Here is a 26,739-nt window from a genome sequence, read left to right on the forward strand (position 1 = left end):
ATTCGAAATGTTCCCTATTTTTACACTTAGATTATGTTTGCTGACTTAATCTTAAAAAAATAAAAATTTCATAACATTGTTAACTGCAATATTTAGAACATCTAAACAAAGAATGTCAATTTTATAGTGTAAATTATAAATGTTGTGATGTCTAAATTCACTTGTAGAATTTAAAAACATTAAAAGAAATATGTATTTTTGTTTTACTTTGAAAAAATAATAGAGAATATTAATATTAATTCATTATCAGTTTATTGGCATTAGTAATCATATATATTTAATTTTTATACTTAATAACATCATATTTATTATGCAAGAAAGAGAGGAACAGTGATATGGCAAAAAAATTTACAGACTAAATAAATAATCAGAATCCGGACTAAATATATATATACAACAATGTTTAATTTAAATTTTATACTATTTGAAGGTCCTGATTTTTCTCACCTTTATATTAACACAAAAATGACATACTTTGCCTTTTAAGTTCAACTTTATGGAAAAGCTAAGATGTTAATGCTATTAAAGAGTCATAAAATGACTCATTTCATTTTCATTTAGTGCCACAAAAATTACATACTTCACGTTTACAGTACAATTTTATGGAAAGCTAAGAACACTATAATAGAGCCACAAAAAACTTGCAAGGTTTTAAACTGAACCACATTGTCTACATATGAATATCAAATTTTGACATTTCAAAACAAAGTTTTGAGTTCAGAATCCCAGATGGACAGGCAAGATCCCTCCGTACACTCTTAAATAAGACGATGGGGTTTGCCCTCTACAAAAAACAGCTGTTTTTAATAGTAATTTCTTTATACTCATAACACTCCAGAGAGAATCTGAGCTTTAACTGCCTTGTGCACACCAAAGCATGTTAAGCTGTAAATTACATTATGTTTATTGATTTCTGTCAAACTCAATTTCACACAAGTTGTTGGACACGGACTTTGACACGTCCTGAGGGGGGATATAATAAGGCTATGATCGTTCATATCATGGGTACATTTCAAACCTGCCTGCCACTCCATCATCACAGTAATGAAGAACCGTGAAGCATGAAAATCAATTGCTACTGTGGCTTTTAACATTGTGTCACCCAGCTGTTGGCACAAAACGCACACACACACCAAAGACGGCAGCAGTTTTTGTGAAGGATGTGAGACTCCTTAAGCTCTCACTATAGTGAAAGCGAATGTCTTAATGGTGATGTATAATGTGATACATGTCAGTCACACCAGAGCATAGGACTGGATGATGTGACTCTGGATCTCATCCATAGTGTCTGTTCCATATGACACAGTAAAGAGAAGGAGGCGCTTGAAGACCATCTCGTTCTGGGTCAGAGTGCCTGGAAAAACAGTTCACAAAGATTAAGATCAGGAGAAAAATCAATAGTTATTATAAAGCTTCGGATGGGCAGAGTGGTTTCAACACGAAAGCGGGAGGAAATAAAACAAGGAAGACAGGGGGGGGGGGGGATAAATAAATAAATAAAATACCCGTTTTGTCTCCAAGCAGGTAGACCAAATGGCCGAGTTCTTTTGGGATGGAGCTTGTCCGAACCACAGTACCTGGAATACTCTCATCCTTCATGATCATCCAGCCGACTTCCCCATGTCCAATTTTACTCTTAGACTAAACAGACATACATACATTTTGTACTAAAATATGTTTATCTTTCATTTCATATCTTTTCATTACACACTGCTGAAGCTTTGAAGATTTTGCTGTTATATTTTCACATTAGAGTAATCTGGGTAATAATGTTATAAACACCTGATGGGGATGAAATAAAACCACAAAACGGAACAGGTTTCGAAACCAGGGCCCAAGAAATCCTGCAAAGCCACCATAACAACAGACAGAACCACCTGAGCCAGGAACAGAGCTTTTGTTAGGCGTTTTAACTCCAGGTCCAACAGTCCCACCTGTAGAGGAAGAGATGGGAAAGTCTGAGATGCTTAAATAAGTGTTTAAACTAAGGTCCTATCCCAATTCTACCCCTTAGCCCTTCCCCTTTCCTTCTTTTTTGAATAGATTATCTTTTGGTTGGAGGTGTAGGGGAAGGGGAAGGGCCAGATAGCCCCTTCAAACGAAGATTTTTCGGGACCACACTTCAAACAAAGGGGGTATGAATTATCTCGGAAACATGGCTGCTACAGTGAAAAAAAAGTTTTAAAAATAAATTTAAACTTTTTTTTGCATAAATAAAGATTTTAATGAAAAGTAATCATTTGTTTTATGTTACATTCAATTGTGAGTTAATATTAATGGTCATGTTACTCAAAGAAATGTTTGCAAAAATATTTAATACTTAATATTTGCTAACGTCATATCATTACAGACTGCATGATATTGCCACAGCATATGTCTGATCAGGGCGATAACTGCCGTAGACTAATCCCCACAATAATTAGAAATCGCTAAACCATTTTCTCAAATATTGCCTATTCGAGAGAGAAAGAGAGAGAGAGAGAGAGAGAGAGAAATGGAAGATGCATTTATGTGTGTTTATCTTTTTTAGAGTGAGTTTACTTAAAAACAGCGATTGAATCCTCTCGTCACTGGAAAATATAATGTAGCGATTCAGTATTTAAACTGTATTTAATAAAAGTCGTGGGGCAGTGTTGACAAGTTTATTTTCTCCTGGATGTGTGGGCTGCGTGGTTTACGATATATGTGTGTCAGTGAGCAGCTCATTACCGTATTTTCCGGACTATAAGTCGCACTTTTTTTCATAGTTTGGCTGGTCCTGTGACTCAGGTGCGACTTATTTATCAAAATGAATTTGACATGAACCAAGAGAAATGAACTAAGAGACATTAACCAAGATAAAACATTACCGTCTCCAGCCGCGAGAGGGCGCTCTACGCTGCTCAGTGCTCCTGTAGTCTACACTGAAGACATATAGCGCCCTCTCGCGGCTGTAGACGGCAATGTTTTCTCTTGGTTTTTGCTTCTAAATTAATGTGACTTATAGTCCAGTGCGACTTACATATGTTTTTTTCCTTGTCATGACGTATTTTTGGACTGATGCGACTAATACTCAGGTGCGACTTATAGTCCGAAAAATATGGTAATACAGAAAGATAATTAAAGGCTCTAATGCACACCAGCACACCAGTATATGTGGGTATTGTAAGAGCTAGACGACGAAAGATGATGTGTGACGGCATAGAAGTGGTGTCCCAATCCTTAGGGGAATATTTTCTCCCCTACCCCTTTACGGGGGAAAGGGGAAGGGGCATAAAATAGAATTGGGATTGGGCCTTACACTATAGTGAAGAGATGACAAGTAAGAGATAACGTACATTTAGCTGGTCAGTATCACTTTAAATCATCCTGTGAAGGTGTATTTTGCAATAAATATTGGCTGTTGATCCCTCATTTAATGTATAAATGGGCATGGAATTCCAATTTAAGTATTTTATTAACAGGTTTAAGTTTTAATAAACTGTGAAAATGTGAAAATTAAGCCATAATCTGATAGGTGAATGAAACTAGTCAATTATAAATATTATTATGTTATGCCACTGACCAACCAAAATTAAGTACTTAAGTAGTTTAAAAACAGTAAATACATATTGAAATATTCAAAAATATTTAGTAATGAATATTCCCTGATGAACTTAATTATTGGCTGTTTAGAACACACTCCAAAAAAGCTCCCACAATGAATGAGTAGTTGATTTGGTTTAAGCGCTCTTATCCAAAGCATGTGATATCCCCTCTGAGAACAAGAACCTTGAGGGCTCCTCTCATCTGGAGTGATCCGAAATGTTACTCTTATGAAAAATAAAACAACCTGCCTATAAGCCAGCACTGATCAATGTCCCCCAGACCTGTTCCAGACCGCAGACCTTTCTCATGCTAATAATGTATGTGGAGGAGAGAAGAGATGAGAGGCATTTAACCAAGAAGCCCTCTGCTGTTGTCGTCTCACTGTGAAAAGCACAGGAGGAAAAACCGGAAAAATAAAAGCAGAACGCCTCTTCATAGAAACGGCCCCCTGACAAAAGAGCTGGAGTTTTTTCTCTCAAGTATGTCCCCTCAGCCAGTGGAATATGTGGGAAAATTATGTAAAAAAAAAAAAAAGTTTTTCTTGTTTCTCACTGGCAAGGGCCGACAGCGTGGCCTGTGCGAAAACACTGAGGTCTTTCATCTTGGCAGCACGCTAATAAAACAGCAACACATAACACCGTCCCCTGAGAAAAGGAATCTGCGTGAAAGGGATGGTTGAGGGGGAGAGGGGTTGGACAAATTGAACAGAAAAGACAAAAAAAAAAAAATGCAAGCAAAATTAATCCCCCAACTGGCTATGGCCCCCAGTCCCTGGAGGACTGAGTAAACTGGGAGACACTGGGAGAGAAGAGCTGCAGTCTGATTTATCAGCTGTAGTTTAAAACCCCACTCAGAGCTTTATGCTTTAGCTAGTGAAGAAAAAGGGGGGAATGGAAGGATTAAAATGAAGAAAAATTAAGACAGAAGACATAGTTCCCCAGCTGAAAGGGAGGAATCCCCCCCCCCTTATGGGGGCAAAACAATGCAGAGGCTGAATTTTGCAAAGCTGGCCGGGGATCGGGTGAAGCCGTTATTCATTCAGCCCGAGAGGAAAAAGCGACTCAATTACCTCAAGCTGAAGATGCTATCAATGAATCGAGAGTGCATATTTTACTCTATTCATCCGGGCCTCGTTTAAAGTGAAAGGAATGATTCAACCTGCCCTCGCTGCCTGTATGTTTTGTGTGTGAAATTTGATGACGACTTTGTGCCTGCATAATGAATATTCATTGGTTGAAATCCATCAAGAATACAGAGGCTGTTGCAACAATATGGCATTATACTAGTGCTCCAGAAACTGGATATGCAATACAGCTAAATAGAACATGCCATCCACGGTGTAGGACTGCTGACAAGGCCTTGAGAAGTTTCTACACTTTACCAAACCATATTATCAACTAAAATTATCAGCGTTAAACTGAATTTAGACCTCTACTTATATACTTATTAAATAAAATGTATCTTAGCATCTACTTAAAATCAAAATCAAATCAAATAAAGTTACACTGTTTAAATATAACAGAGATTATAACACCTTAAGTAGGGAGCAGTGTCTGGTCAGCCAAGACGGTTGTTCAAGCCTTTGTCACATCCTTTAGACCACCAAGGTTTCGATCTTTAAAGAGAATATCGCTCCATATTACAACGACAGACACACACATACACCATGTAAAGTGATGGCTTATGTGCTGTCAGCAGCTTCTAGTGAGACCTTAGAGCTTTATTCAAGGAATGTCACAACAGATTATAAGAGGCGAAAACGTTCTCCGTGACTTTCGCCGAGTCGTATCGACTTTCCCGCCCCATCTCGTTCCATGTATTGGCACTTCTGACATCATCTCCTTGAGATATTGAATTCCACTCTCACATACAGAAGAACATGGTAGAGCTATGAGCTCCGCCAAAGCTGCTGCTTTCACACACATCTTGCAGCATCCATGACAGGGTATGAAACACTTCATGACATGAAGAATAGTGGTTAACCACTATGGGTTTTTAGGATGTTTTTTTGTGACAGGCTGATGTCTAATAAAATGATGTACGCAAATTCAATAAAATTAAATGCACTTATAATATATTTTAATAAATTTAATCCAAACATTTACTCTAAAGTTACTCAAATATATTTCAAACAGGAAAACCACATTAAGCATTAACTTATTTGACAGTAGAGTGTGCCAAATGATATTGCCAAAACAACGACTGTTTTCACACAGGTTTCCCCGAACACTCTCTTCTGCTTTTGGATAAATAATAATATTAATAATTGTACAGATGCTGAGCCAACTTTACCATGACAGGGTAATTGGGATGATCAAATAATGTTTGAATCTTGTTTTGATAGCCCTACAATGTTTACGCTTCTTGAAGAAATTAATCTACAATTAGTTCATTTATAGTTGACTTTTCATATTTAAACAACATTAAACTATAATAAGTAGAATACAGTACTTTAACGTCAACCAAATTACATCTGATTTCAGACATAACACTACGAACTCTATTAAGATCAAGTAAGTCATAGGGTTGTGTTGACAGTCATGAAATTTTCCCACCGGTTAATCGGCGTGTGACAATACCAATAATACCAGTATCATCTCTTTTCCTCGCTTGCCTTCCCTTTTACGTAGCTTATAAATGCCAGTGCGCATTTTACTTTCACTTTCAAATTAGCAGCAATTCTGCATCAAATGCTTGAATGGATAGAACAAAACAGTAAAATGAGAACTCACTTATATTTAACATAGAACTATTATTAACAAAAAGAAAAAAAAATACACGTTATAGGCCTTATATAAAATAACTTAGACTTAAAGTAAAAAAAAAGAAAATCAGTTAACACTGTGGAACCAAATACATAAGAAATAGGCTATAGAACATTTATTAGCAAAACGAATAAGAAAGTTGGAGTCACGGTAGACACCTTGATATCAAATAAAATTAATAAATTACACAAAGTTTAAATAAAGTAAAAATAAGCAAACACTGTGAAACCTCATAAATAAGAAATTAGTATTACAAAAACTTCCAAAATCACTTTAGACAAACGGCAAAAGTCTACAGGCTTTTAAAAATCCTAAATATTGCCAAACAGGCGCTTTTGCATTTCTGTTTGAAACTAAATCTTTTGCCATCGTCTTGTCTTTCTCATCTTACTCTTCTTGTCAGTCAGCTCAACTCACTCTCCTCATGTGATAAATGAAATCTGACTCCTGCTGATCTGGGATGCGACTGTTGTTCGGCACACTGCATTGAGCAGCCGCATTCAGTTTTTAATTGTATTGTCTGTTCATACTCGTTTCAAAATTGATAATAATAATAAATGATTTCTGAATGTTTCTGAAAGATTATGTGACACTTAAGGCTGGAGAAAAATACAGCTTTAAAACAGTAAACAAATATATTACATTGAAATAATATTTCAAAATATTACAGTTTTACTGTATATTTTTATAAAATGAATGCAGTCTTGTTGAGCATAAGAGACTTCTTTAAAAAAAAAAAATCTTACCGACCCCACATGTTTTAACAGTAGTGCACATACAAGTAAAACAATGTCAAAACCAAAGACAGCAGGGGTCAGTTAAGGGAGGGGTAATGAGTGTAATGGGATTTGACGTTTTTAAGTTTACTTTTAAAGCATTGACGTCCACTGTATCTAATCATTAAGTGGAATTCTGCAGGATTAAGGCTCTGCCACAAATGTCACGCAAGCCCTTGGTTGGTTAATTTCCCTCTAGATTAATCTCTCTGGGGTTGTCCTTTCACATCGACAGGCCCAAATTCATCACTAAGATCAGGGTTGAAAAAACCTCCTCAACTGTTCGCTATTTTTATTTGGTTTGTTTCAAGTATATTTTGAAAGGTTAAAGTGAAAAATATTCCCTGGGCATGTGTGTATTTATAATACAACTGTAGATATCACAGCTCATACTTAATATATGTCATTAAATTGTGTGTGTTTTTCCCCCCAAACAATTATCCTTTGGGACGAAAATGAATAAAAAAAAAAAATCTAATATTTTACTTATGAACACAAACAAAGTCAAACAAACCCACCTTGTTTTTGGACTGCAATGTGTTCAGCACACTTCTCATTTCTTTTCCCGTATATAGTACCACACCTATGACAGTACCTGCAAAAAATAAAAAATAAAAGGACAAATTGGATGACTGATTGCAAACGGATGACAATAAATGAACAATTAGCTCAAAAAGTGTGTTCCCAGTTAACGGATGCAGCTGAGACTCAGACAAATGATTCAATATGTAGGACACCCAGAAATAAACCATTACAATGAGGCCTATTATAGTCAGATCAATGGTGCTGCTTTGGTAATGGACTGATTCATTAAAGTAAACTGATTACTGATGGAGTATACAGCCTCACCACTAAACGAGGAAGCAGTGAAGTTCAACTTTTGTTTAAACAGTTTCAAACCAAGCCGAAGAACCAGGATACATTACCCACGGTACGTACGGCAAAACTCTCTTGGTCTACCTGCTGCTGAGGTACATATTTGATTACATATTTGATTAAAATCATTACCTTATTGTCCAGTTATTCCATTTTATTTTTCCATGGCACATGCATTTTTTTATAAGTAGCCAAAGTAATGTTTTCAAATAACTTATTTGCATTATTTGGCCATTATTTGATTTACTTGCGCGGCAATATATATATATATATATATATATATATATATATATATATATATATATATATATATATATATATATATATATATATATATATATATATATATATATATATATTATATATATATATATATATTGATAACACTTTAATAAGTAACTATTCTTAAAGTCCCATTCGTTAATGCATTAATTAACATGAAATTACAGAGAGCAATTATTGTTATTATTGTTAAGTTAAAAGGTAATCTAGTCTTTTTTAATAATTACTGGTGTCATGCCATGAACTCTACTCCCACAGCAAACAGAACCAAACCGAAAATGTACCATGGCTTCAAACCTGTGATATGCACCAATTTGTGGCACTGGAATATAGTTACACCCCTAAGTATCACAATATAAAACGTGCTGCAGCAGAGCTTAAATATTTCTCAATTTGTTTAAGCTTGACATATCGTTTCATGTCTGGAAAGCAATGAATCCGAGGCAGTTCTCAAGGGGGTCTTTAATGGGCAAGGACTACAGGGCATATCTGTTACTCTCCCCATGGTGTTTTGTGTTGGGTCTGCTTGGTTGGATGCAATGATGTCACCAGACTGTGTTTTGTGGGGAGATATGGAAGGACTTTCTCTGGCTGAAGGTCACACCATGGTGGGGAATAAGAAGAATCTCTAAAACCCCCAGGAGGACTAAGACAGAGGCAACCACAGATCAATGAAGGGCTGATCGCTGGCACAATCGCAGGCCACTTGAAGGAATAGTACCGCTATTATTGTTGGACTGGGATCAGATTCTAAACAACAGACCCCTAGGAGATGTCGGAGAAAGCGTAGTTGCAAAAACCGATCTCGGGCCTGTTCTTTGGGGACACGTTTCATTGACACCGCAGGGACTGGACTGCAAAAAGCCAGACACTTTGGCTTCCCATTAACAGCTCCTCATATTTCTCTGCTCATGAGATTGTTTGAATAGTAGCAAGATGAGTCCGGCGATCTCAAGTGACAAACAAACGGGAGAGCAAAGGGGGTCTTGATGCTGGCAGATCGCAGATCAACGACACACTCTTCTAAAACACAATAAACTCAAAAGATATTTGACCTGTGATTAATATTTCAGACCTCTGAGGCGTGTGTTTTTCTTATATTTCTAAAATAGTCATTTTGAGCTGGAAAAGACTGTGCTTACCAGATGCTACCACAGTGCTGGCCCACAGGGTGTTCTCGATACTCAAGATCTCTTGGATGGGAGGGTCACGGTCCTCTTGGGGACAGAGGTCGTGTATTAGTCCGGGTTTATACACTCTGTTTTGATTTCATGGTTATCTTGCACAGGAAGCATGGTTATCAATTATGGCCTTTAAAAAGCTGGTCAATAAAAATGACAAAGACTCAAAGCACAAATAATGAATCGATGAACTTTCATCATGATGAACGTTAAGTAGGGAATTAGACGATGGATTGAATTACACTAATGCCCAGTTAAGCGGCACAGTCCATTTAGAGGGAACGGTGAAATCGGTTTGACTTGATTTGCCTTGTTTACAAAAACAGCGCCATGCTGAACATCATAATAAGGCCTCATTTAGAGTTAGCACGCTCCGTGCTGAGCAGAATAGAACAGAATTTCTGACGCAAGGCCATAAATCAGGGGAGAGGCACAGAAATTAAATCTTTAAATGCATTTTTTCCACATAACATGTTGCGGTTGGGTGAATACGGATGATACCTAATTATCCTCTGTCAGTAGGGTATAATATACAGTGAAAAAGAGGGCCACACACATCGTGGCTGCGGAGACATGCGTACTGACACAGAAAACAAGAGAGATGTTTCCTCTATTCGAGACAGCCCACTTGTTCATGATTTGTCTCTTTCTGGCCAACGAATGTAGCAATGCCAACCTGTCAGATTGGCTAAAACTAAAAAGAGGTTCATCAAGAGAAAAGGTCTCTTATCAGTGATAAGGATCAAAGAAATGGGAGCGTATACTTATGATAAAAGTTCAATGAAACGTTTAGGTATAAGTTTTAGTCAACATGGAAAGAAACAGTTCCAAGATGAGCATTCATAATTCTTTTCTGCAGCAGTGAACCTGACAGTTTAATGAGAAACATTTGGCTGCATCATATTTAAGTCATAAAAACACTCCTTACTTAAAGGGATAGCTCATTCATAAAATGTTAAAAAATGTAGTCGTTATTTGTTATTGCTAACCTGTATGACTTTATTCCTAATCTGGAACATAAAAGAAAATAGATATTTTGAGTTTTTGTCCAAACAGTGGAAGTCAATGCTCATCAAAACTGTTTAATTACAAATATTCTTCAAAATATTTTCTTTATGTGTTCGGCAGAAGAAACAACATAAATGATGACATAATTTTCATCTTTGGGTGAACTATCCCTTTAATCTATAGCATGTGAACTTGTCAGTTTATGTCTAAATCAAGTGAAAGCCCCTTTCTGTCAACAAATATTTAGGCTCATGCATTCATTTAGCTATATAACTGAGGATATATTTATTTTTGTTGATTTTGCGGTATTATTATTTTTGCACTACCACAGTTTGAGGTAAATTCATTTTTTTTAAAAGAAATACTTCTAATTATTATAGACTTTTACATTATGAAATTTTACAATTTAATTTCTCTTTCAAATAAATTCTGTTCTTTTGACATTTCTATTTATTAAAGCATCCTAAAAAAATTGTATCAGTTTTGCTAAAAATATATATTACATTTAGCATCAAAACTGATGTAACAGGTTTTAAAATTGTGAATAATACTTAATAACTGTTTTACTGTATTTTTAATCAAATAAATGCAGCCTTGGTGAGCATAAAATAATTTTTAAAAACACTTCGAAAATCTTACAGACCCCAAACTTTAGTTATGTATATCATTTTATTAACTGTATATAAAGCTAATAATAAATAGTAGAAATCAACCCTAAATTATAACCTAACACTAAAATAAATTATTTCATTTATAAAACATGATATAATATGTCACCAAATTTCCCCAATGTACAGCTAAATAAACCCACACTCACACCTGTTTAAATACAGAAGAGTACAGACAAGACTAAAGTTAAATCACAGGCATCAGAACTGAAATGGACTGACCTCTCTGATACTAACAAAGATGTGCGTACATTTGACTTACATTAGGAATAATCATATTCACATTTACATTTAAAGACTGTTGTATCCAGAGTGACTTACAAATGAGAATAATACAAGCAGAAGCGATAAATCAAGTAACTAAATTGTCATTGTAAGGCGCTATATTGACGTCTGAACCATAAAACATTATAAAAGGGATAGGTCACTCATAAATGAAAATTTTGTCATCATTTACTCACCCTCATGTCATCCCTAACTTGTATGGCTTTTACAGTGCTTTTTTTTTTAAGCTTCCCAGTCTTCACTCAATTTCATTTTATTTAAAAGCAAATAATCTTAAAAAACACATCTTTTGTGTTGCAAATAAGAAAGTAACATCTATTGGTCTAGACAACATAACTGTGAGTAAATAACAGCAACCTTTTTGATTGAACAACTCCTTTAAATAAAGCACTGAGTTGGCTATATGGTGCAGCAAGTGTGCGGCTAGTAAAGAACTGTGGGAAACAGAATTTGAAAGTGTGTCCCTGTAGCTGCAGATTTGTGAAAGCAGGCTCAGGAGGGTGACTCAGCGAAGGAAGTGATCTTCTGCCCCTGCATGCTGTGTGGCCAAGAGCGAAGACTTCAAACAAAGACAGGCTTCATGTATGGGTCTGTTCCCCCCCCCCCCTCTCTTTCTCCGGTACTGCACTAATCTGCTGATAATAAGGAACTGTGCTCGGCCAGTGGGCTGGGAGTGAGCCTAACAACCGGTGATGTCATCAGCGTTGCAAGGAATGTGTCTTGTTGGCCGGTTTTACATTCCAGAGACACTTCAGCTAATAGTCATGTGAACAGGCACACTTTGAGAATCCATGTTATTTTAATGTGCAATTAAATACAGCGGTTAGGTTTAGTTTACTGCGCAACAACACAACATTACATACCTCTAAGAAAACCTAACAAAGGGTTTAAATTGGGGCTGTTACGTCACAGCTCATGCTAAAGGAAGCCTCTTAAAAATTCCTTCATTAACAGCAGTTTTTCTTACCCTTGTGAAGTTCCCCTCAAAACTCTGAATGTCCAGTTCAGGCTTCTGTGCATAAACGTATGCACTGATAGAGAATAGATCCTGCGGATAGAAAGCGGAAAAGGTCGAGAAAAAACATTACCTCAATAAATCAGCACCAGATAGGTCATCCCATGAACAAAATTCTAGGCTCGGCCCAAACCCAACCTCTTGTTAGTGCAAGTATAATGGCAGGACTAAAAGCGACTAGCAATCAGAGTGATTTTCATGAAAATAAGCCCATTCTGACATCCTGCTGAATTTCAAACAGAACAGATAATGCAAACAAAACAACATGATTAAAATGACACGAAACTTTGACGGGCTGCTTATAAGTTATAATGGCTTTTGCATTCGATGACGTGTGCGCAAGTATGAAAAACAGGGACGTTTAGCAATCTGACCGTCAAGCCCACCAGACACCCGATCCGAACACTCCCGCTGCTTTACTGCAGCAATCATTCGGCAACTTGCTGAAATTTTAATTCTGTGATCACATTAAGTGGTTTCGGTAAGACAAATACAAACGTGAACCCTTGCTCGAGGTGAGTGTCATCTCCACGCCGATGGCACCTGGAGACAGGCCGTTTGGAGGATTCCAGTTGTCTCTCGGGGTAAAGTTACCGGCCCATGTGAAACAAACCCTCCGGCCAGTAAATCAGATACACAGTGATATCAAACATGAGCCTTCGTATCATCAGCCTGAGAGAGTCTGAGTGTGGGATACATCACTCAATGTCTACGGGGGTAGAGTTACAGACTCATCCGAAATGTGATGTGGGATGCAGCAGCTTTTGCTCCAGAAGTAGATGGGTGATGATGTGTGACAGCTTAAATTATCTTACTTTTTTATTATTTGTATGTATTTGTTTATACTATATATAAACAAATATATACTTTATTGAGCGCCAAAAACTTGTGAATTGGATAAAAACCTAATCAAGTAAAATTTATTCCACACACACACACACACACACACACACACACACACACAAATATAGTGGTCAACTTTGACATTTTTTTAATTTTCCATAACTTTCAGACTACTTTGGTATGAAAATATTTATATGTGCCAAGCATAAAAGCACCATTAATAGACTTGGACTATAGGACTAAATCATAACATCGTATTTCATACAAGAAGTCAAACATGCTGCAATTTCCAAATGTTTGCATAATTTATTATTAACAGGCATTAAGGTCACAGCAAAATCGAAAATGTACTGTTTTTGTGCAAGACAAGGCTCATACCCTTAAGGAAGGTAGTCTTTGAGTGCAAGCAACAGCGATTCGCAGCTTCCAGTCTGTCTCTCCATCCAGCTGATCGGTTCTAATTAAACATGAACCTGGAAAACAAATACACTATCTTAAATCTGACAGAAAAAAAGTCAAATTTAACCTGACAACTTTCAATAATCCATTCTGGTGTATTCTCTTTATTTACAGACAGAAAAGTGAGAGGGATGGAGACGTATGTGTGAAGGATGCATTTGTTACAGGCCAAAACCTTGGCCCCTATACACTAAAGAACTCTGAATGCTTAACATATTGTTCAAATTGATCTTGGACAAAGATTGATATAACAGTAGGCAGTAGACAGGAAAAGTCATTGTCTTTAAGCTCTCAGAGCAAAAGCTTCAGTGTTCATCATGCTCTATATACTGAGACTGCCAAAAGTATCAAACCTTGCTGAATCCACAACTTGTCAAAAAATGTCTACACACACACACATATATATATATATATATATATATATATATATATATATATATATATATATACACACACATATATATTTTTATTATTATTATTATTTTTTTTTAAGAAAACTAATTTGTGGAAATTGTAAGAGATAATGTTATAATGCAAAAAGGGGACCCTATAAATAAATAAATGATGATGGGTGAAATATGAGAATGTTCTTCATGTTCCAGTATTCCATATCCAACACATCAGAGCATCTGCTCACCAAGAAATGGTTAATGTATGAATAAAATCTAAATTACTATCTAGTATTATTTTAATTGTCCTTTTAAAAATGAATAAAATCTTTATTTATACAGAAAACTGGAAATATTTATAGATACAAAAGATCCACAAGCAAAATGTACAGCATAAGTCTGAAAAGTGTTTTAGAATATTCGTTCCAAATTGTTGAAAATATTCAAATGCAAGTAACTTTAAAGAGCCATAGTCTACCACAGCTAAAAACCAGAAACATTTCTATAAAAGTACATCAAATAAAAATAAAATCAATTTTAAGCTTGTCTGATTTTTTATCTATAGATAGCAATTGCAGCATCTGGCGAAAGCTGTACATCCCCAAAATACTGTAAGTTAGTCATTTATATGGCTCAGTGCCGGGTAAACAGTTAATCATACACACACTCTCTCACTTTCACACAGAGAACATTCTTACTCCGTATGCAAGAATTAAAAGTGCCACTTTAAAACTAGTAAGTGAAGCACCAGCAGTGTTCACAAGAAATTACAAGAGGCTCTTAAAACACACTTTTCAAGAATCATCGAGCTAATCAAAATATATAACAAAAGATAAATTGTTCAAAATTAAGACAAAGCATTTGGACACTTTGTGGTTATAAAACATTAGTGGAACGTGTATAGTTAATCTGATGAACTAATTGTGGTAAGACACTTTTGTGAACTTGGGTTGAATTGACTACACAAATGTACAAAAAATGCACTGTTATCTAATTTATTTTTATATATAAGAAAATTAAGACTCCATATGGGCTACACTGTTGGGAACCACTGACTAATGACACAAGTAGTTATCATCTGAAAGTTCTGCTTGTATGTGAACAGTCAAACTCACCAGTCTTCTCTGAGGTTCTCAGAAAAATCCTATCAGCAAGAATTCTCTGATTCTATAAAACAAAAAATTAGCCATCGGTCAGAGGCAGGTGGGCTTTCAGTACTATCTCCGTTTTGAAAATGAGAGAGTTGCCCACTTAGGCAGCCTAGAATCTTCAGAGATATTAATATATTAGTTATGCTGAACTTAGCAATAATGTGGCCATATACGTATGTTATTGACTCTGGTTCTGTAACGTTAGTCCTATTTTAGCGTTGTGTTGAATAATTGAACAAGGTCATTTCCCTAGCAAGCAATTAAAGCGAACCACAGACAGCAAGGGGAGAGACAGACACAATGTCCCACTGAAAGAATGACAGGATTTCATGTGACGGATCACGTAGCAGCAAGTTTATGCTGATACCTTGAACAACAAAAGAGAGGGAAGGGATATAAAAAAAGGACAACAAACCTTTTCCACAATGATTAAATCTCCAACCTGTATGTCTGAGCTCTTTACTTGGACCTTCCCTGAAAAACAAGATGGACAAATAATTGTAATTAGAAATGAATTATTTAGCCCTAGGTGATAAATGAGACCTGCGTCCAAATTTATATTTAATAAAGACACTTTTTAAAACGATAAATATTAGGATTGTCAAAGTTAATATCTCAACTCAAGTAGGATTATCTGTTTAATTTCACAACTTTCATTCTGTTGTGTGCTTTTCTAAAAATACACGAACTGAACAGAGTCGCTAATATTTTTACACACATGCAGGAAAAGCCCCAAACAGAGTAACCGTTTCCCACTAGATGAGAAAGACATTATTTATGGATAATTGATTCATAAATTAAAGCCAGACAGGGCGTTTAACAGAAGTCATTTGCATTCTTTGCATGGTGAAATTGAATTATCATCAAAGATCAACAAGTGACGTGTCACCCAACAGTAAAACACTGTCACTCACAGAAATGCTTTGGTCTTTACACATGTAATAAAATGTTACTTAAATTATTAAATTGCATACAATTACTGACTTGCCTATTTGATGTAGAAATATATTATATATTTTTTAAAAGTGAGACGAATGACATTGATACAAGTAAGTCAAACCGTATAATTGAATGTTATTTAGATCTCTTACATTAAAAAGGAACTAAATGCTAATAAAATGCAAAATTAAAAGTTATTAAATATTTAATAAACTAATGATTACAATGATAACAATTGCTAAATGATTTTAGCTGTCTAAAATGTTGGATGAGAAAATGTTATTATATCAATTCCCTACCTACGTAGAATGTAAACAGCACAAATCAGTCAAAAAAAGGCAAATAAACTCATTATCATTTCACTATTACATAATCTTCATAGGTTGCAAATGAAGTAAATCTTGAAGGAGCTCAAAAGATTATGCTCTGGTCATATGACATAACATGTATAATATCATCAGGATGCGTTACAGTGTGGTCACCTCTCACGGTGAGTTTACTGTACAGCTAGGAATTCATCTCTGTATCTCTTCTACAGCGCCGAACTTCGTCAACTGCCTCACCGTACTGACAGCCAACACAAAGCCCTGGACGAAAAAAAAGAACAGAAAAAACAAAAGTAGCTATTAAATTTACATTTTTGTGTTCAATTTCCATCTCTGTGAGGTTAGATGTACTCATCCGTGGCACACAGTAGGTGTACAAATATCCTATCTTTAATGATGGAACAAACTGAGAACAAGCCACTACCAAAAAATACAAGATGAGGAAGACCTTAAACTGCTGGTAAAGAACCGGCACCAAAATAAAGAGAAGCACCAAAAATAAATCATCATTATGCTACATATTTGATTAAGATTTGACAAAATAACCATGACAAACTGAATTGAAAAATTGAAGGTAACTGAAGGTAATACACGTAACATCCTAACACAGCTCTTGGAGGCACACCTGAGTGGCTTATACATAATTCATAATACAAGCTGCAAATTCTTTGCCAAGGGAACATTACAGAAGGCGCGTTCCACTGAATAAGACATCGCCAGCAGTCATAATACAGTAGATCACTTACACATTCAGTGGAAAAAGATACGTTGGATTGCTGTTACACCCCTTTACTTCACAGCTAGTTACACATTAACCTGATTACTGAGCAAATCTGCTGTGCGTACAATGGGTAGAGATTTCAATTTAAACAGCCTAGCAAGAGCTGCAAAATAAATGCAGGCACAAAGAAAATATGTAAAATAAAATTACAAAAATAATAACTATTTTAAATATAAATAATATTGATAACACAAAAAAAAAACATTAATCCAATATTTCACAAATAATAACTAAAATATTCCCCTTGTTATTTTGGTAAAGAAGTTAATTTCAGCACTCTCAGAACCACCCCCCACCCCCAAAAAAACATGCAGAGATTGTTTATACTGCCTTACCCCTGGCACAAAAGTTACAATGTTGCATTTCTGATTCTTGATGGCATTTTTGGGGTACTTCTCTTCACATTTCTCGGGATGTCCCAGGCATACTGTCTGAGCTTTCAGCTCCTTCTTCCAGCGACATGTGTGAACCAGACATTCACAACAGCTGCGTGACAGAGACCTCGGGAGGAAAAAGATCATGAGGTGATTAGACAAATTCACTTCTAGGAGGACACAGTGCTACAGGCGCAGTTTAGGCCTGGATTCCAGTAAATGGTCTTTATTTAAAAAGATCCCTGACCGAATAATTAACAAATATCAAGGCTGGCCATTACCCCTAATTTAAGGGATGTACTGAAAACCAGTGATTTTGTTGAATTATCACCCTGTTAATCACTTAAAACGCTCTTGAAAACGAACACTTGAGACCTTTTGCGGAATTCATCACCAGTCACGCGTATCCAGTTGATTCCACTTGAAATACAACTTATGTTAATGCAACATTAATGTAAGTGATGTTACAGTGAGCGAAGACAGCCTAGCTCAGTCTAGTTTCACTTGAACTTTGAGCAGACAGACAGGGCACTTCCACTAAGTAAGACTGAAATGGGAGAGCCAGAAAACTGCAGATGCTCTCAAACCCTCAAAAAGAGTGTTTGTGAAGGAAAATGTGTGAGGTGGATTTAAATGTGTATTTTAGCTCAACAAACTCATTTTGCTTCTGTAATATGAAATATTGACAAATTATGAATTTGTGCACAGTAAGACCAAGAAGCTTATGAAAAGTGGGTTCATTCTGTTTTCATGTCAACTGAAAATACTACACTTATGGGAGTTATTAATTTTGTAAACGGCAAACACTACAAAAATAATTTGAGGTCGCAGATTCCATGTAGATACCTACAGGGAAGATCAAACCTGTAGATGACGTCCTCTATAACCCCCTGCCAAATAAACCCCTCCCTAATAAACTGCAAGCTCTGATTCGCTGTGAAGGTCAGAGAGAGCGCCAAACACTTTGCTGACCTTCATATTCATTTTATATTCTAGCGGTTGCCATCCCCACTGAACGGTGTGACGGTACTCTGCGCAGTGTACACAGTCATGGCGATTGGTTTGACAGGCACTGAACTAAATTACATAAACCTTGAAAAAATAAAATAATATTTGTGTTGGCCCCTTCTGTCTTGTGTCTGTAAGTGCCAGCACCCTGATTCATAAGAGAGATTATTTGCTCAAATGAATGTAGTTCAAATAAAAGGACCGTTTGAATAAGCAGAGTTATTCTGCTTGAATTATTTGTTCATTTCATAATCCTTTGCCTAAGCACACAGAAAACTACTGGAAAGCAGCAAACTGGTCAGCTGTGTGAAATCCCATTTGTTCATTAGGAGAAGAAAAAAAAAATCAATACACAGCTTACAATTGAGATGCGCTGCTGATTATGTAGCACATAAGTGGAGAAGAGTCAAGCACACACACTTTCATAACAATAAATGAGTAAAATGTCTTTTAATCACACTTGTGCCACATGTCATTGATGCAACACAAAAGGCATTGAGATATTGTGGGAATGCAAGTCCAAATAGACATTGAGTTTGTTGACACCGTTGGGTGGATACGCAAATTTTGGGTTGGCGTGCTTTGACCTTCTGATTGATGATGCGCAGAGAGCACCTCAACCAAAAAACACGACCTGTGCTTGTGTGTGCATTTCATGCACAGTTACCAGTGCGTTAGAAAGGAGCTGAGCCAACCTGGCACAAGCACTACACACACACACGCGATAGGCTGCATGACAATGATGACATTTTATTAACAAAAGGTTAAGGCCAAGATATATTGAATGCTTCTACAGTGGGGAAAATATTTATTTGATCCCCTGCCGATTTTTGAAGTCTGCCCACTTAAAAAGAAATTAAGGGTCTGTAATTTTTATGGTAGATTTATTTTAATGTATAGAGACTACCATCCAACCAAAACACATTATATAAAGGTTAAAAATTTATTTGCATTTCAGTGAGTGAAATAAGCATTTGATCCCCAAGCAAAACATGACTTAGTACTTGGTACAGAAACCCTTGTTGGCAAGCAGAGAGGTAAGACGTTTATTGTAGTTGGTCAGCAGGTTTGGACACATCTCAGTAGGGATTTTGATCCACTCCTCTTTACAGATCCTCTCTAATTGCTTAAGGTTTCTTGGCTGTTGTTTGGTAACTCGAAGTTCCAGCTCCATCCACAGATTTTCTATTAGGATTGAGGTCTGGAGACTGTCTAGGCCACTCCATGACCTTAATGTGCTTCTTCTTGAGCCACTTCTTTGCTGCCTTGGCAGTATGTTTTGGGTCATTGCCATGCTGGAAGACCAATCCATGACCCATCTTCAGTGAGGGAAGGAGGTTCTCATCCAAGTTCTCATCCACTTTTACAGTACATGGCCCCGTCCATTTGCCCCTCAATGCGGTGAAGTTGCTCTTACCGTTAGCAGAAAAACAGCTGTAAAGCATAATGTTTCCACCTCCGTGCTTGACTGTAGGGATGGTGTTCTTGTGGTCAAAGTCAGTATTTATTTTGTGGTCTCATGTGACCACAGCACTTTCTCCCAAGCCTTCTCTGAATCATTTAGATGTTCTTTGGCAAACTTTAAATTGTACTGTACATGTGCCTTCTTGAACAGGGGGACCTTGCGGGCACTGTAGGACTTCAGTCCTTTGTGGCGTAGTGTGTTACCAATGGTTTGCTTGGTGACTCTGGTCCCAACTGCCTTATGATCATTAACAAGCTCCTTCCATGTATTTCTGGGCTGAACCCTCCCCTTTCTCATGATATTCTAACCCCATGAGGCAAGATCTTGCATGGAGCTCCAGACCGAGGCTGATTGATGGTTATTTTGTATTTCTTCTATTTCTGAATAATAGCACCAACAGTTGTCTCCTCACCAAGCTTCTTGATGATGGTCTTGTAGCCCATTCCAGTCTTGTGCAGATCTACAATCTTGTCTCTGACATCCTTTGACATCTCTTTGGTCTTGCCCATGGTGGTGGGAGAGGTTGGAATTGAAGATACAGATCTGTCTTTTATACACCTAATGAGCTGACATGAGGAGTAACTTCTTAAAGTGACTGGACCAATCTGTGTTCCACATGAGCACATAACCAATCCGTGGGAGCAAGAATTCCTGCTGGATGGTAGGGGATCAAATACTTATTTCACTCACTGAAATGCAGATAAAAAAATCATATGTTTTTTTCTGAATTATTTGGTTGGTATTCCATCTCTATCCGTTAAAATAAACATATCATAAAAATTACAGACCCTTAATTTCTTTGCAAGTGGGCAAATTTACAAAATCAGCAGGGGATCAAATAAATGTTTCCTCCACTGTAGCTAAACATCAATCCATCCATCCTATCTATCTATCAATCCATGATTCTCAGGCCTACAGCAAATTCAGGGCTAATCTGAGGAGGGGCATCAAAAAGGCAGAGTACTGCTACATGCTAAAGGTAGAGGAACACTTTTCCAACTCTGACCCCTGACGCATGTGGTAGGGCATCCAAGTCAAGCAACTCCACTCCATCAGTCACAGACATATCTTTCCTTAATAAGATAAATTATTTTTATGCTCGCTTCAACAGTGACAGCAAGGAGACGGCCACCAAGATCACATTCTCAGCAAACCACCTACCCTTCAAACTCACCTCCACAGATGTCTACACTGTCATTCCCTCCAAGCTGACCACAAAATCTGGAGACCTGGACATCAACACCTCTCTCTGCAACTGGATTATGGACTTTCTAACCAACAGACCTCAGCATGATAGGTCAGGCCACACCTGCACCACCACCATCACACTCAACACCGGCATACCACAGGGCTGTGTGCTGAGCCCATTCCTCTACTCCCTCTACACCCATGACTGCAGGCCTGTCCATGGTTCCAACTCCATCATTAGGTTGACACTACGCTGATTGGCCTCAATTGAGACAACGATAAGACTGCCTACAGGGAGGAGGTTCAGCACCTGGCCGCAACACCAGTAAGACAAAGGAGCTCATGTGGACTTCAGGAAGAAGAAAAGGAAGCACGCATGACCTTATCCACATTAATGGGATGGTTGTTGAACGTGTCTCCAAGTTCCTGGGAACTACCATCTCGGAGGACCTGTCCTGGACCACAAACACCTCCACCCTTGTCAAGAAGGCTCACCAGCGCCTCTTCTTCCTTAGGACACTGAAGAAGAACCAGCTGTCTTCAGCCATCCTGGTGAACTTTTACCGGTGTGCGATCGAGAACATCCTGACCAGTTCTATCACAGTCTGGTATGGGAACTGCTCAGGGACACCACTTGCTGAATTGAAATGCTATTTCATGCATACTGAGTTTTTTACACTGTTAAAGAGTTGGATTCCCATGCTAAACATGGACAAAGTTTCAAAAATTAAGTTGTACGTTTGAAGGAGTATTTTTGTTCCCAAAATACTCCTTCCAGTTTGTCACAAGTTTCTGAAAGTTTTTTTCGAGTATGGCTCTGTGTGACGTTAGATGGACCGGAATTTCCTTATACGGGTCCTAGGGCACTTCTCCCGGAAGAGCGCGCGCTCCCGTATAGCGAGGCTGAGCACAGACATTCCACTGGTCAGAGCGATTCACTGATCAGAGCGAGAGCGTCGCGAAAAGTCACAAAAGAAGTGTATTTTTGGTTGCCAGGGCAAGACAACCCTGCACAGATTACCAAAAAAAAAAAAAAAAACAGCATTAAGGGACCAGTGGATGGAGTTTATCTTTACAGAGCATCAACGGAGTTGTGCAAGTGTTTTTGTTTGTTCCCTGCATTTCGAAGATGCTTGTTTTACAAACAAGGCCCAGTTTGACGACGGATTTGCGTATCGTTTATTTCTTAAGGATGATGCAATCCCAACGGAAAAGGGTCACGATCATGTGTTGGAACCACAGGCAGTGAGTAAAGCTTTAAAATATCTCTGCCTCCTTGTAAGTGCGTCCCCTCCCATGCCGGAGACCCGGGTTCGAGCCCCGCTCGGAGCGAGTCGTTGCTGCTGCTGCTCTCGTTCAGTTTCAGCATCGGGATCTGATTCTGGATCATAAATAAACGGCTGAATCTGACTGTAAGCCATGGTTTGTTTTGGATGATGGTTTTTCCCTCACGGTAATGTCACAGCTTCCAAACGCTCTCAATGCAAAAGCCTGCTGGCGCTCGTGATTCTTTAGCTCCGCCCACACGTCGCGCCTCCAGGCGGTCGTGTTTTTCCGGGAAAAATCGGTACAGACTATCTTTCTCTTATGAATATGATAAAACTAAAGACTTTTTGGAGTTATGAAGGATGCAGTACTACTCTATAGGTACTCAAGATTAACAGGATATTGAGTGAAAACGAGCATTTCACCCCCCCTTTAAAGTCTGATTCTTAATGTCAATGTTTTATTCTTCAACTAGAAAAAATGTGATTTCAACTATATCGTTCCTATGTGGTTATATCGGAGGAATGGACTTCCCTTTTCTCAAAGAATTAGAATGCTTATTAAAATGTTATAGGAATAGTTATCGCCCTTGATATGAAAAGGCCTTTATAGTCAAAACCAAACTATTTGCAATTGAGTTTTAAATCTGAGTCCATTCATAAAGAACAGGTTCTCATGCTATTTTTTAATTGTTGGTCTGTGTGAGTATGCATCAGAGAAACGTTTTTGGCCCATGCATTATACAGTATTTGGCATTTATTTGACATACAGTCAAGTAAAAAAAAGTGGTTCATGTTAGATTGAAAAATACTAAGTCTAACTGACTAATTTAGAAGCTCTCATGTGGTCTGTTACCTGGTGCACAGGACCTTCCATACACCACAGAGGAACCAACCCAGTCCTCTGACTCACGCAGTGTCTGATAGTCACTTTCATAATTTTCAAAAGCTTCCTCTGACATCATCATTTGAGGATTCGTCTTCAATCTGATACCTGAAACATTAAGACAAAAAAAGATGTTGTTACCCCTCTAACATGTTGAGTCATTATAATTATTATGAATTATGAAAGTTACATAGTCTTTTTCATTTACAGAAATGAACAAAAAGCTAAATAACTGCTAAGATACATAAAGAGCACAGATTCTGTTTTGAATTAAGATGCCATGCCACAAATTTAATAAACAGACACTGTTTGTTTCCCAAAACAGCATTCCTACTTTCATTATTACCTTGCAAATTTAAAAAAGACATTATGCAATGATATAAGTACATTTTTTAAGGCGCCTACATGAATGAGTGGAACAAAAAATGCAGAAGTCGAGGGATCTGTTCCTCTCTCATACTGTGTTCCTCATTTATCGAGACAAGTCTCAAACCCAGATCAGCAGAATGCTATTGTGACACTCAGAAACAGCCGACGTCCCGAGAGGATATCAACTTCCACCCACACAAAGCCTGACCGTTTCTGCACCAGATCCACTTTAGCCTTAGTGTCAAAACCTGCACACTCCCTTTTCACTCTGGAGCAGTCCATGGATAGATTTAATTCATGCAATTAGGCCTCGGTGACCACTGTAAACACTGACAGCCTTTTGCAGTTGAACGCTGAAAAAAGCATGAAAATACCTATCAGCCTCAAACCGTGCTGACTGAACAGGCCTCCTCAGGTAATGATATCGTGTCTGTTAAATTATTAAAGACGTGTAATACACTTACAATGGAGGACATTAACAACCTACAAACTCTAGTCCTCAGGCTCAGGATTTTAAAAGCAACACTCCATTTTCCTCTAAAAGAATCAAACAGGAAGAAACACATTTGAGAGTTCAAAGAGTGTAAATCATATTTGATCCTCCGCAACACACCGAACACACACATTGTGAAGTGACGATTACTGCACAAATGAACTGTATGATAAAATAAATCGGATCATCATTAAACTAAAATCAAACTTTTTTTTTACCATATTTAATGTGCTCTATGTATGTGTGTTGATCAATGTTTTTATGTAAATAATAGCCTAAAATAAATCTATTCATCATATAAAGCGACTTGGAACACTTAGACGCTCAATTTATATATAACCGTTACTTTAAAAAATACCGTATTTTTGAAAATGAATGAAAGTCTTAAGGGTAAATGAGTAAGTCAGGTTAGTCGAGATGCTCAAACAATCAACCTACTCATGGCTGGCTATGCATAATAGTTTCTCAATGATTTCTTTTGAGTTTGGGGCAAAATTTGTTCTTGACAAGTTTCATGAGATTCACCATTATAAGAGGCTTCGAACTAATGGGAAATGACAAATATTATCTCTACAAAGGCTAATTGGTTCCTGCCAAAATAGGAAAGTTATCATTTAGGTATGTCAACAAAAACATATCACTCTGACATGTGTCTGTGGATTTTAGCCTTTGATGTGCATTAGAAAATACTTTTTGGTTAAAAGTAATCTAGACAGCAGTCAAGCAGAATGGGTGTAATAATAATAAAAAATAAAGGCAACTAAGTTAGCTGACCGTTGTAATCATAAAATGATACAGTCGAGCAGGGCAAATGCAAGACATTCGTATCATCATCAAATCTCCTTAACCACCCATATATATCAAGAAGGACAACAGAATAAGCAAAGTACGAGCCAAACATAGCTGGTGGTCCAATTAATCTCTCCTAACTGTGGTCAGTTATTCTGCTCTTCTCTTTCTTCCTCAATAAAACACAAAACGATTCACAAAGTGATTATGTGCAATAGCATTACCCCAAACAATGAAATCTAATTAAGCAATCACTTTGGCTTTGGTCCATACTCTAAAGCAGCAATGCCACAAGTGGTCCTTAAGACTGTCTGCATTTGATAAACAGCTGGATGCCATAAATACAGATCCTGTCTGCTATTAGGCTGCTTATGCAGTTCAGGAAAACCAGATGGACTTTAGTTAATAAATGAATATCTTTGACATCTTTGCCTCACATAAAACGTGGGAAAACAGTTTGCAGCGATATCACGTCAAGCTCAGCATCAGAAAACCATGGCATTTGACGCGTATAATGTTACCTGAGGCGAATGAGATGCTGTACGAGATATGCCATAGATAAAACAAAGATGCTTAACTGATAACCATAATTCGGACATATTCTATGAATGTACCTGACGCACGTGAATAGTGTTTTAGGTGATTTGTGATGTTTAATGAATTTTCTGGAATGTTTTATAGACATATTCTATGTGATTTTACTTGAGATGCTCCACAAATGTACTCGCAGCCACAACCAGAGTATCTCATAAGTGTGTCATAATACGCTTCAATGAATGTACAAAGATGTGTCATGAGTAGGAACCGGAATGACAAACATCTCACATGATTTATATAACGTCTTAATCACCTGAGGCATCTCTCGGGGAGTCTTGTATCATCTCATGTGCTATCAACTGTAATCTGACACTGACAGCTCGCTCTGCTGCTAGCATTAGCCATTAGCACTCAACCCGGAACCGTGGCATAAACAAATACAATATCGACACATACGTTATTGCAACAACTCAGATAAGAGTCTTGTGTTTAAGAACAGTGTTTAAAATTAATATCCTACTGTTTACATACCTGGCAGGTCTGCCAGCAAGCATTATAACACACAGTTTATCTTGCGTACAGGATTCAGAGGGAAGCTGTCTGCCATCTTTGCTCGGCTACGTATTAATGTCGTCACGTCCGGCCTAGAGTGAGGCAAATACCTGCTGCAATCTGGAAAAATGCAGATAAACTTATTTTTATTATTATTATTATTCATGGGCTATCGTTGATGGTTTATTTGACATTCAGCAATGAAACAATGTTGTCCTATGTTATTTTTTTTCACAGTAACAATAATCTCTAACACACGTTAACTTTACAACACAGACACATACCTAGAGAGAAAGAGATAGCGATAAAGAGTAAAGCCTTTTCTCCATAAAGTTACAATATACAAGTAAGGTGACACAAACTAAGTTTTTTTTTTTTTTTTTTTTTTTTTTGATTTATTTATTAAGGGTGGCAGCAATATTGCATCTTAGAAATAAGTCCAGTTCAGTAATACCACATCAGTTGTTTCATGTAAAAAATACTGACGGGCAGACAGAAGAGC

At 37.3% G+C, this 26,739-nt stretch overlaps 1 pseudogene; it reads right to left on the reverse strand.

Annotated features, from left to right (window-relative positions):
• Positions 1 to 238: 238 nt before the first annotated feature.
• LOC113057442 (probable phospholipid-transporting ATPase IIB) lies at positions 239 to 26,307 on the reverse strand (annotated as a pseudogene).
• Between the last annotated feature and the right edge of the window lie 432 nt (positions 26,308 to 26,739).

This window comes from Carassius auratus, chromosome 38 (assembly GCF_003368295.1).
Source record: "Carassius auratus strain Wakin chromosome 38, ASM336829v1, whole genome shotgun sequence".
Lineage (NCBI taxonomy): Eukaryota > Metazoa > Chordata > Actinopteri > Cypriniformes > Cyprinidae > Carassius > Carassius auratus.